The sequence below is a fragment of the Pleurodeles waltl genome, chromosome 10 (assembly GCF_031143425.1).
Source record: "Pleurodeles waltl isolate 20211129_DDA chromosome 10, aPleWal1.hap1.20221129, whole genome shotgun sequence".
Taxonomy (NCBI): Eukaryota; Metazoa; Chordata; class Amphibia; order Caudata; family Salamandridae; genus Pleurodeles; species Pleurodeles waltl.
Genome location: NC_090449.1, coordinates 1070185887 through 1070198237, shown reverse-complemented (window position 1 = coordinate 1070198237; position 12351 = coordinate 1070185887).

Here is a 12351-nt window from a genome sequence, read left to right as displayed (position 1 = left end):
TTTAACAATCCATCTGGCTATACCTTGTTTTGATATTGGGTTACCTGCATGAGGTTTTTGGAATGCAATAATGAAAATGTCACTTACCCAGTGTACATCTGTTCGTGGCATCAGTCGCAGTAGATTCGCATGTTCTGCAATAGCTCGCCATCTGGTGTTGGGCCGGAGTGTTACAAGTTGTTTTTCTTCGAAGAAGTCTTTCGAGTCACGGGACCGAGTGACTCCTCCTTTTGTCTCCATTGCGCATGGGCGTCGACTCCATCTTCGATTGTTTTTCCCCGCAGAGGGTGAGGTAGGAGTTGAATTGTAGTAATAGTGCCCATGCAATGGAGTGACTAAGTATGCACTTATTTAAGGTTGAGATGATACATATATAAATAATTGAAGGTAACTTCCAAACTGCTACAGGCTCCCGGGGAGGCGGGTGGGCACATGCGAATCTACTGCGACTGATGCCACGAACAGATGTACACTGGGTAAGTGACATTTTCAGTTCGATGGCATCTGTCGCTGTAGATACGCATGTTCTGCAATAGACTAGTAAGCAGTTATTTCCCCAAAAGCGGTGGATCAGCCTGTAGGAGTGGAAGTAGTCTGAAATAATGTCCTTAATACAGCTTGACCTACTGTGGCTTGTTGTGCGGATAACACGTCTACACAGTAATGCTTGGTGAATGTGTGAGGCGTAGACCATGTGGCTGCCTTACATATTTCTTGCATTGGGATGTTTCCTAGAAAGGCCATGGTAGCACCTTTCTTTCTGGTTGAGTGTGCCCTTGGTGTAATGGGCAGCTGTCGTTTAGCTTTAAGGTAGCAGATTTGGATGCATTTAACTATCCATCTGGCTATACCTTGTTTTGAAATTGGGTTTCCTGCATGAGGTTTTTGAAATGCAATAAAGAGTTGTTTAGTCTTTCTGATGTTCTTTGTTCTGTCAATGTAATACATTAATGCTCTTTTGACATCTAATGTATGTAGTGCCCTTTCAGCTACGGTATCTGGCTGTGGAAAGAACACCGGAAGTTCCACTGTTTGATTTAGATGGAACGGTGAAATAACCTTTGGCAAAAATTTAGGATTGGTCCTTAGGACGACTTTATTTTTGTGTAGTTGTATAAAAGGTTCCTGTATAGTAAACGCCTGAATCTCGCTTACTCTTCTCAGGGAAGTAATGGCGATGAGAAATGCCACCTTCCAGGTTAGGAACTGTATGTCGCAGGAGTGCATGGGTTCAAAAGGTGGACCCATAAGTCTAGTTAGGACAACATTTAGGTTCCATGAAGGAACAGGTAGTGTTCTTGGTGGTATAATTCTCCTAAGGCCCTCCATGAATGCTTTAATGACTGGTATTTTATATAGGGAAGTTGAATAGGTAGTCTGCAGGTATGCAGATATTGCTGCAAGGTGAATCTTAATGGAAGAGAAAGCTAGGTTAGATTTTTGTAAGTGAAGCAAGTAACCCACTACATGTTCTGGAGTTGTGTGTAATGGTTGTATTTGATTAATATGGCAGTAGCAAACAAACCTCTTCCATTTACTTGCATAGCAGTGCCTGGTGGATGGCCTTCTTGCTTGTTTTATGACTTCCATACATTCTTGGGTAAGTTGTAAGTGCCCGAATTCTAGGATTTCAGGAGCCAGATTGCTAGATTCAGCGATGCTGGATCTGGGTGTCTGATCTTTTGGTTGTGCTGTGTCAACAGATCTGGCCTGTTGGGCAATTTGATGCAGGGTACCACTGATAGGTCTAGCAGCGTTGTGTACCAGGGTTGCCTTGCCCAAGTTGGTGCTATCAATATGAGTTTGAGTTTGCTTTGACTGAGTTTGTTTACCAGGTAAGGAAGGAGAGGGAGAGGAGGAAAAGCGTAAGCAAATATCCCTGACCAGTTCATCCATAGGGCATTGCCTTGGGATTGTTTGTGTGGGTATCTGGATGCGAAGTTTTGGCATTTTGCGTTCTCCCTTGTCGCAAACAAGTCTATCTGAGGTGTTCCCCAGAGTTTGAAATAAGTGTTTAGTATTTGGGGGTGAATTTCCCATTCGTGGACCTGTTGGTGATCTCGAGAGAGATTGTCTGCGAGTTGATTTTGTATCCCTGGTATAAACTGTGCAATTAGGCGAATTTGGTTGTGAATTGCCCAATGCCAAATTTTTTGTGCTAACAGGCTTAACTGCGTGGAGTGCGTCCCTCCCTGCTTGTTTAGATAATACATTGTTGTCATGTTGTCTGTTTTGACGAGAATGTATTTGTGAACTATTATTGGTTGGAAAGCTTTTAGTGCTTGAAAAACTGCAAGAAGTTCTAGGTGATTGATATGCAGTTTTGTTTGATGTACGTTCCATTGTCCTTGTATGCTGTGTTGATCGAGGTGTGCTCCCCACCCTGTCATGGAAGCATCTGTTGTTATTACGTATTGTGGCACTGGGTCTTGGAAAGGCCGCCCCTTGTTTAAATTTATGTTGTTCCACCACAGAAGCGAGAGGTAAGTTTGGCGGTCTATTAACACCAGATCTAGAAGGTGACCCTGTGCTTGAGACCACTGTGATGCTAGGCATTGTTGTAAGGGCCTCATGTGCAGTTTTGCGTTTGGGACAATGGCTATGCATGATGACATCATGCCTAGGAGTTGTAATACCATCTTTGCTTGTATCTTTTGTGTTGGATACATGCGTTGTATGAGGGTGTTGAAATTTTGAATTCTTTGTGGACTTGGAGTGGCTACTCCTTTTGATGTGTCTATTATGGCTCCCAGGTATTGTTGTACCTTGCGTGGCAGAATTTTGGATTTTGTGAAATTGACGGTGAACCCTAGTTTGAAGAGGGTTTGTATGATATGATTCGTGTGATTTGAGCACTCTATTAACGAATGGGCCTTGATTAGCCAGTCGTCTAGATATGGGAACACATGTATTTGCTGTCTTCTGATGTGTGCAGCGACTACCGCTAGACATTTGGTAAAGACTCTTGGTGCGGTTGTTAATCCGAAAGGCAGTACCTTGAATTGGTAATGTATTCCTTTGAATACAAACCTTAGGTATTTCCTGTGCGATGGGTGTATTGGTATATGGAAATAAGCATCCTTGAGGTCTAAAGTTGCCATGTAGTCGTGCAGCTTTAGCAATGGCAATACTTCTTGTAGTGTGACCATGTGGAAGTGGTCTGATTTGATGAAAGTGTTGACTACTCTGAGGTCTAGGATTGGTCTCAGTGTTTTGTCCTTCTTTGGTATCAGAAAGTACAGTGAGTAAACTCCTGTGTTTATTTGTGTGTTTGGCACTAATTCGATTGCATTCTTTTGCAATAGTGCCTGCACTTCTATCTCTAGGAGATTGGAATGGTGTGTTGTTAAATTTTGTGCTTTTGGTGGTATGTTTGGAGGGAACTGTAGAAATTCTATGCAGTAACCATGTTGGATAATTGCTAGAACCCAAGTGTCTGTAGTGATTTTCTCCCATGCTCTGTAATAATGACCTATTCGTCCCCCCACTGGTGTTGTGTGGAGGGGGTGAGTGACATGTGAGTCACTGTTTAGTAGTAGGGGTTTTGGGGCTTTGGAATCTTCCTCTATTTCTAGGGAATTGCCCTCCTCTATATTGTCCCCGAAAACCTCCTCTATACTGTCCTTGGTAACTGGACGGTGTGGCTTGTGAGGTGCTGGCTTGTGTGCTTTGACCCCGAAACCCCCCTCGAAAGGGCGTTTTACGGAATGAGCTGTAATTCCCTCTGCTCTGCGGGGAGTAGAGTGCGCCCATGGCTTTGGCAGTGTCCGTATCTTTTTTGAGTTTCTCAATTGCTGTGTCCACTTCTGGACCGAACAGTTCTTTTTCATTAAAAGGCATATTGAGAACTGCTTGTTGAATCTCTGGTTTAAATCCAGACGTTCGGAGCCATGCATGCCTTCTGATAGTTATAGATGTATTAATTGTCCGTGCAGCTGTATCTGCAGCGTCCATGGAGGAGCGGATCTGGTTGTTGGAGATGGCCTGTCCCTCCTCAACCAATTGTTTTGCCCTATTTTGGAAGTCTTTGGGCAGATGTTCAATGAGATGTTGCATCTCGTCCCAGTGGGCTCTGTCATAGCGCGCAAGTAGTGCCTGGGAGTTCGCGATGCGCCACTGGTTTGCAGCTTGTGCTGCGACTCTCTTACCAGCTGCATCAAACTTGCGGCTTTCTTTATCTGGGGGTGGTGCATCTCCAGATGTGTGAGAGTTGGCCCTTTTTCTAGCTGCTCCTACAACAACAGAGTCTGGTGGCAGCTGTGTTGTGATGAAAGCCGGGTCCGTAGGAGGCGGCTTATACTTTTTTTCCACCCTTGGTGTGATTGCCCTACTTTTGACCGGGTCCTTAAATATGTCTTTTGCGTGCCGGAGCATACCAGGGAGCATAGGCAGGCTTTGGTAGGAGCTGTGGGTGGAGGAGAGTGTGTTGAACAAGAAATCATCCTCGACCTGTTCTGAGTGGAGGCTTACGTTGTGAAATTGTGCTGCTCTAGCCACCACCTGAGAGTACGCGGTGCTGTCTTCTGGTGGAGATGGTTTTGTAGGGTATGCCTCTGGGCTGTTATCTGACACTGGGGCGTCGTATAGGTCCCATGCGTCCTGGTCTTGGTCACCCTGGCTCATGGTGGTGTGAGCTGGGGAGTGTGATGGCGTTTGTGCTGGTGAAACGTTAATCACGGGCGGAGGAGAGGGTGGTGGTGTAACTCTTTTCACCACTTTTGGTTGTGGTGCTTGTTCCGTCTGGAACTCCAACCTTCTCTTTCTCCTAATGGGGGGAAGGGTGCTTATTTTCCCTGTCCCCTGCTGAATGAAGATACGCTTTTGCGTATGGTCCGCATCAGTTGCTTGTAGCTCTTCCTCAAACCTATGCTTCTGCATTTGGGAGGTTAGCGAGTGCTCTTCTGTATAAGAGCCTGAAGCTGGGTCGCTTGCAGTTTGTTTCGGCATCGAAACTTTGTCTGCGTGTTTTTTCGGCTCCGAGGTGACTTTTTTCCTTTTCGGGGCCGAAACCTCTCGGCGTCGATCTGTTTCGGTGCCGCTGTCTCGGCGTCGAGCCGTGTCCACACCGGCATCTCGGTGTCGAGGCTTGTCTCCAGCACTTTCTCGGTCCCGAGAAGGCTGCGTGCCGGTGTCTCGACCGGAGTCGGACGATCTCGGCACCGTTTGGGCCTTTTTCGGTGCCGACGGTCGGTCACCGATTTTATGGGTTGAGCCATGGCCTGGTGGCAGTGGCGTCCCCTGGGCCTTGTAAATGTTTCTTTGTGTGGTTTTCGACGTCTTACTCACGGTTTGTGTATCGTCGAATCCTTCGGAGTCTGAGTCTTGGATCGAGAAGGTACCTTCCTCTTCCTGTTCCTCGAACTCCCGTCGGGCTGTCGGTGCGGACGCCATTTGAAGTCTTCTGGCTCGACGGTCTCGGAGTGTTTTTCGGGACCGGAACGCACGACAGGCCTCGCAGGTGTCTTCGCTGTGCTCAGGTGACAGGCACAGGTTGCAGACCAAGTGTTGGTCTGTGTAGGGGTATTTATTGTGGCATTTGGGGCAGAAACGGAAAGGGGTCCGTTCCATCGGCGTTCCTCAGCACGCGGTCGGGCCGACCAGGCCCCGACGGAGGATCGAAAAACTACCCCGAAGGGCACCGGAGCTCTTCGATCTTCGATGCGGTGTTGAATGTAAGTACGCCGATCCCGAACGCAACAATACCGACGAAAATCTTCCGAAATTAACTATTTTTTCTGTTCCGAAACTCGGAGCGACAGGAACACGTCCGAACCCGATGGCGGAAAAAAAACAATCGAAGATGGAGTCGACGCCCATGCGCAATGGAGACAAAAGGAGGAGTCACTCGGTCCCGTGACTCGAAAGACTTCTTCGAAGAAAAACAACTTGTAACACTCCGGCCCAACACCAGATGGCGAGCTATTGCAGAACATGCGTATCTACAGCGACAGATGCCATCGAACATAGCTGTTTAGTCTTTCTGATGTACTTCGTTCTGTCAATGTAGTACATTAATGCTCTTTTGACATCTAATGTATGTAGTGCTCTTTCAGCCACAGAATCTGGCTGTGGGAAAAAAACTGGTAGTTCTACCGTTTGATTTAGATGGAACGGTGAAATAACTTTTGGTAAAAATTTTGGATTAGGTCGTAGGACGACCTTATTTTTATGTATTTGTATAAAAGGTTCCTGTGTTGTGAACGCTTGAATTTCACTTACTCTTCTCAGAGATGTAATGGCGATGAGAAAGGCAACTTTCCAGGTTAGGAATTGTATTCCGCAAGAGTGCATGGGTTCGAAAGGTGGGCCCATGAGTCTTGTTAGGACCACGTTTAGGTTCCATGAAGGAACAGGTGGTGTTCTTGGTGGTATAATTCTTTTAAGACCTTCTATGAATGCTTTGATGACTGGTGTATCCTATACAAGGAAGTTGAATAGGTAGTCTGCAGGTATGCAGATATTGCTGCAAGGTGTATTTTAATAGAAGAGAAGGCTAGCTTTGCTTTTTGTAAATGGAGCAAGTAATTTACTATATGTTTTGGAGTTGCGTCTAGTGGTTGTATCTGATTATGATGGCAGTACCAAACAAATCTTTTCCACTTACTTGCGTAGCAGTGTCTAGTGGATGGCCTTCTGGCCTGCTTTAAGACTTCCATACACTCTTGGTTAAGTTGTAAGTGACCGAATTCTATGATTTCAGGAGCCAGATTGCTAGATTCAGCGATGCTGGATCTGGGTGTCTGATCTGTTGGTTGTGTTGCGTTAACAGATCTGGTTTGTTGGGCAGTTTGATGTGGGGTACTACAGATAGATCTAGCAGTGTTGTGTACCAGGGTTGTCTTGCCCACGTTGGTGCTATTAAAATGAGTTTGAGTTTGTTTTGACTCAATTTGTTTACTAGATAAGGGAGGAGAGGGAGAGGAGGAAAAGCGTAAGCAAATATTCCTGACCAGTTCATCCATAGGGCATTGCCTTGGGATTGCTTGTGTGGGTATCTGGACGCGAAGTTTTGGCATTTTGCGTTCTCTTTTGTTGCAAATAAGTCTATTTGAGGTGTTCCCCAGAGTGTGAAGTAGGTGTTCAGAATTTGTGGGTGGATTTCCCATTCGTGGACTTGCTGGTGATCTCGAGAGAGATTGTCTGCCAGTTGATTCTGGATCCCTGGAATTAACTGTGCTACTAGGCGAATTTGATGGTGGATTGCCCACTTCCATATGTTTTGAGCTAATAAGCTTAACTGCGTTGAATGTGTTCCTCCTTGTTTGTTTAGATAATACATCGTTGTCATGTTGTCTGTTTTGACAAGGATGTATTTGTGGGTTATGATTGGTTGGAAAGCTTTTAGTGCTTGAAAAACTGCTAATAATTCTAGATGATTTATATGCAGTTTTGTTTGATGTATGTTCCATTGTCCTCTTATGTTGTGTTGATTGAGATGTGCTCCCCACCCTGTCATGGAAGCATCTGTTGTTATTATGTACTGTGGCACTGGGTCTTGGAAAGGCCGCCCTTTGTTTAAATTTATACTGTTCCACCATAGAAGCGAGAGGTAAGTTTGGCGGTCTATTAACACCAGATCTAGAAGGTGACCCTGTGCTTGAGACCACTGTGAGGCTAGGCACTGTTTTAAGGGCCTCATGTGCAGTTTTGCGTTTGGGACAATTGCTATGCATGAGGACATCATGCCTAGGAGCTGTAGTATTGTTCTTGCTTGTATTGTTTGATTTGGAGACATGTGTTGAATGACTCTGTTGAAATTGTGAATTCTTTGTGGAGTTGGCGTTGCTACTCCTTTTGTCGTGTCTATTATGGCTCCTAGATATTGCTGTACTTTGCTTGGCTGAATGTTGGATTTTGCAAAGTTGACAGTGAACCCTAGTTTGTAGAGGGTTTGTATGACTTGATTTGTGAGGTTTGAGCATTGTATGAGCGAACTGGTTTTGATTAGCCAGTCGTCTAGATACGGGAATACATGTATTTGCTGCCTTCTGATGTGTGCAGCGACTACTGCTAGGCATTTTGTGAATACCCTTGGAGCGGTTGTTAAACCGAAAGGCAATACTTTGAATTGGTAATGTATTCCTTTGAATACAAACCTTAGATATTTTCTGTGTGATTGATGTATTGGTATATGGAAATATGCGTCTTTGAGGTCTAGGGTTGTCATGTAGTTGTGTTTTTTGAGCAATGGTAACACTTCTTGTAGTGTGACCATGTGAAAGTGGTCTGATTTGATGAATGTGTTTACTACTCTGAGGTCTAGAATTGGTCTCAGTGTTTTGTCCTTTTTTGGTATCAAGAAGTACAGTGAATAAACTCCTGTGTTTATTTGTGTGCTTGGTACTAATTCTATTGCATCTTTTTGCAGTAGTGCTTGAACTTCTATCTCTAGAAGCTGTGAATGGTGTTTTGATAAATTTTGTGATTTTGGTGGTATGTCTGGAGGGAATTGCAGGAATTCTATGCAATAACCATGTTGGATAATTGCTAGGACCCAAGTGTCTGTAGTTATTTCCTCCCATGCTTCGTAATATTGACCTATCCTTCCCCCCACTGGTGTTGTGTGGGGGGGGTGAGTGACGTGTGAGTCACTGCTTGTTGGTAGTGGTTTTGGGGCTTTGAAATCTTCCTCTATTCCTAGGGAATTGCCCTCCTCTATACTGGCCCCGAAAGCCTCCCCTGTACTGTCCCTGGTAGGTGGACGGTGCGGACTGTGAGGTACTAGCTTGTGTGGCCTGACCCCGAAACCCTCCTCTAAAAGGTGTTTTGCGGAAGGTGGTATAATATCCTCTGCTCTGCGGGGAGTAGAGTGCGCCCATGGCCTTGGCAGTGTCAGTGTCCTTTTTGAGCTTTTCTATGGCTGTGTCGACCTCCGGACCGAACAGAAGTTTTTCGTTTACTGGCATGTTAAGTACTGCCTGCTGAATTTCTGGCTTGAATCCAGACGTTCTGAGCCATGCGTGCCTACGGATGGTAACCGACGTATTAATGGTCCTTGCGGCTGTGTCTGCTGCATCCATAGAGGAGCGTATTTGATTGTTGGAGATGTTTTGACCCTCCTCAACAACCTGTTTTGCTCTTTTTTGTAGATCTTTTGGGAAATGTTCAATGAGATGCTGCATCTCATCCCAGTGGGCTCTGTCGTATCGCGCTAGCAGCGCTTGTGAGTTTGCGATGCGCCAGTGGTTTGCTGCCTGGACAGCGACCCTCTTCCCGGCTGCATCGAACTTTCTGCTTTCTTTATCTGGGGGAGGTGCATCCCCAGAAGTGTGTGAATTTGCCCGTTTTCTGGCAGCCCCTACCACCACAGAATCTGGTGGCAGCTGAGAGGTGATGAATACAGGGTCCGTAGGAGGCGCCTTATACTTTTTGTCCACTCTAGGCGTTACTGCCCTACTTTTAACTGGCTCCTTGAAGATCTCCTTTGCATGGCGTAGCATGCCTGGGAGCATAGGCAGGCTTTGGTAGGAGCTGTGGGTGGAGGAGAGGGTGTTAAATAAAAAGTCATCCTCTACTTGTTCAGAGTGTAGTTCCACATTATGGAACTGAGCTGCTCTAGCCACCACTTGTGAATAGGCTGTGCTGTCCTCAGGTGGTGATGGCCTAGTTGGGTATGTGTCTGGGCTGTTATCAGACACTGGTGCATCGTACAAGTCCCACGCGTCTTGATCTTGGTCGTCGTGGCTCATGGCGGTGTGAGCTGGCGAATGTGACGGGGTGTAAGTTGGCGAAGCCGGAGTTACAGGTGGAGGCGAGGGAGGAGGTGTTACCGTCTTTGCTGTTTGTTGCTGAGGAGCCTCTCGTGCTCCAAACTGAAGTGTTCTCTTTCTTTTTACAGGTGGAAGGGTACTGATCTTCCCTGTCCCCTGCTGAATAAAGATATGCTTTTGCGTGTGATCCACTTCAGTGGATTGCAGTTCTTGTTCGAATCTGTGTCTTTTCATTTGTGAAGACATAGAATGTTCTTCAGTATAGGAGCCTGAAACTGGGTCTGTTGGTGCTTTTTTCGGCTCCGAAAACCCTGTTGTTTGTTTTTTCGGCTCCGAGGTAACCTTCCTCTTCTTCTGTGCCGAAAAATCTTGGCCTCTATGGTCTTCGGCGCCACTGTCTCGGCGTCGATCCGTGTCGACACCGAACTCTCGGTGTCGATGCTTCTCTTTAGCACTCTCTCGGTCCCGAGGAGGCTGCGTGCCGGTGTCTCGACCGGAGTCGGACGATCTCGACACTGAATGGGCCTTTTTCAGTGCCGATTGTTGGTCACCGTGAATTTGGGTTGAGCCATGGCCGGTTGGCAGTGGCGTCCCCTGGGCCTTTTTGCCTTTTTTAATTTCTGATCTCGACGTCTTACTCACAGTTTTTGTATTGTCGAGTTCGTCGGAGTCTGAATCCTGGATGGAAAAGGATTCCTCCTGTTCCTCTTCTGTCTCGAACTGACGATGCTCTTTTGGCGTGGACGGCATCTGCAGTCTTCTCGCTCGACGGTCGCGCAGAGTTTTTCGGGACCGGAACGCCCGACAGGCCTCACAGGATTCTTCGCTGTGCTCGGGTGACAGGCACAGGTTACAGACCGAGTGTTGGTCCGTATAGGGATATTTGTTGTGGCATTCAGGGCAGAATCGAAACGGGGTCCGTTCCATCGGCGTTGTTCTCCACGCGGTCGGGCCGACTAGGCCCCGACGGTGTGCCGAAATCTACCCCGAAGGGCACCGAAGCGCTTCGATGTTCAATGCGTCGTCGTATGTGCTTATCTCGAACCGGATCGCAACGATACCGTCGAAAATCTTCCGTTTTCAGCTATCTTTCCGTTCCGAAACTCGGAGCGACAGGAACACGTCCGAACCCGATGGCGGAAAGAAAACAATCGAAGATGGAGTCGACGCCCATGCGCAATGAGCACAGAAGGAGGAGTCACTCGGTCCAGTGACTCGAAAACACTTCTTCGAAGAAAAACAACTTGTAACACTCCGACCCAACACCAGATGGCGAGCTATGCAGACCATGTGTATCTACAGCGACAGATGCCATCGAACACACTGAACAAAATGTAACCCCACCACACGTCTCCCCCAACTCAATCTATCCCCATGGAGAAACATTCACAACCAACTTCCCGCTTAACACAGGCTGGCAATTGTTATTCCATCCCTGAAATGAGGTACTTATCTGGGCACATGTTGCACGCCGACTCACTGCCACCACTGAAAAACCTTTCAGACCAATGCCAGTTACTCTCCGTACAGCTGTGGGACGAGTAGCCCATACAAATGGTTTGTCTCTCAACTACACATCAAAAGTGCATGGATGCAATTCTTAAAGAGGCTTGAGTGTTCTATGGAGTATCAGTGTGCCACACTATTACGAAGCATTCAAAAGGTGGGCTACTTCACGCTTCTGTATGGAATAGAAAAAAGCACAAACACACAACGCAAAAGTGCATTTAATCAACCCAACCCATCTGCTTTACTACACTCAACTTTATTTGCAGGGTGACAGAAAGCAAGCCACACAGTTAAGCCACTAAAAATGGAACACTACATTACCGTCTATTAACAGTTACCTCTTCTCCTATGACTGCTGCTTTCATATCCTAGATTTGGAATCGTGGAGTGTGCTTTGCAGAAGCCAAAAGGTACCCAATCCTGTCAGAAGCAAAGAGTTGCACACAGATTCTAATCCATTCGCAGTAGTTACTCTCAACCACTTTTGTGAGCGTATCCATTCAAACGATAGATGGTGAAGTGTTCTCAACTCATAACGCTGAAAGTATGTCGACTTTGATGCACTCATCACTTTCTTTTCATCGTTTTAACTTGTGTGATCGTGACCAGGCACACGTATTTCTTTCTGATCATTTCTCATACAGCTTATACAGTCACACCACTGTTAGCTGGAAATGCAAACCACTGCATCTTTTCAACTGAGTGATATCTGATTTTAATTTGGGCTCACTTTTATCCAGAATTCCAATGTGTTGCAAAAGTATCTTCCATAACACACAGTTGCCTCTTTGTGGTCTTGTTTGGCGCTTCGACGTCTGCTCTGAAAAATGTCTCAACAAAAGAAAGTTTTGGCCGCCCATCCCCTTACTATACAAGAGCAAAACCCTCCCAGACTTCACAAATGCTTCATGTTAATTTTCTCAGCTGGCTTATGAAGGCACAGTATTTAGCTTAAGAGAAATGCATTGTCACAGTCCCCATCAATCTTGCAAATGATCGAGTTGAAAAAACAACAGACCTGAACTAGGACTGCTTGGGTCTTCTAAAGTTTCCTTCTATGGGGTGACGCTTTATAGAGTACACCACTTCTTTAAGTTCCTGCTAGGAGTAGAAAAATAAGACACCTCCTGCA